The sequence below is a fragment of the Penaeus monodon genome, chromosome 32 (genome assembly GCF_015228065.2).
Source record: "Penaeus monodon isolate SGIC_2016 chromosome 32, NSTDA_Pmon_1, whole genome shotgun sequence".
NCBI lineage: Eukaryota > Metazoa > Arthropoda > Malacostraca > Decapoda > Penaeidae > Penaeus > Penaeus monodon.
The window spans coordinates 17285735-17285994 of record NC_051417.1 but is presented as its reverse complement, the minus strand read 5'-3'; positions in this window follow the sequence as shown (position 1 = coordinate 17285994).

Sequence of the window (260 nt, the reverse complement as noted above, 5' to 3'; positions counted from 1 at the left end):
CGCGATTGTCTTCTTGTACCACTAGCATTGTGTTTTACGTTTTCCTTTCTCCAACAAATATCGTATTGTTTTCTCTTGTAACTAGCAGTTTGTGTTTTTTCTGTTTTGCTGTTTGTTCAAAAGATTTTATATTTTATATCTCTACCGAGCGGAGAAAGTGCACGCTTCAGACTTTCTGAACTGGAACTTGATTCGCAAACTGCTCAAAAGTACTTTATGTACGCGAGAATGCTCTAGCTGATCTGTTTGCCTCGCCCCCG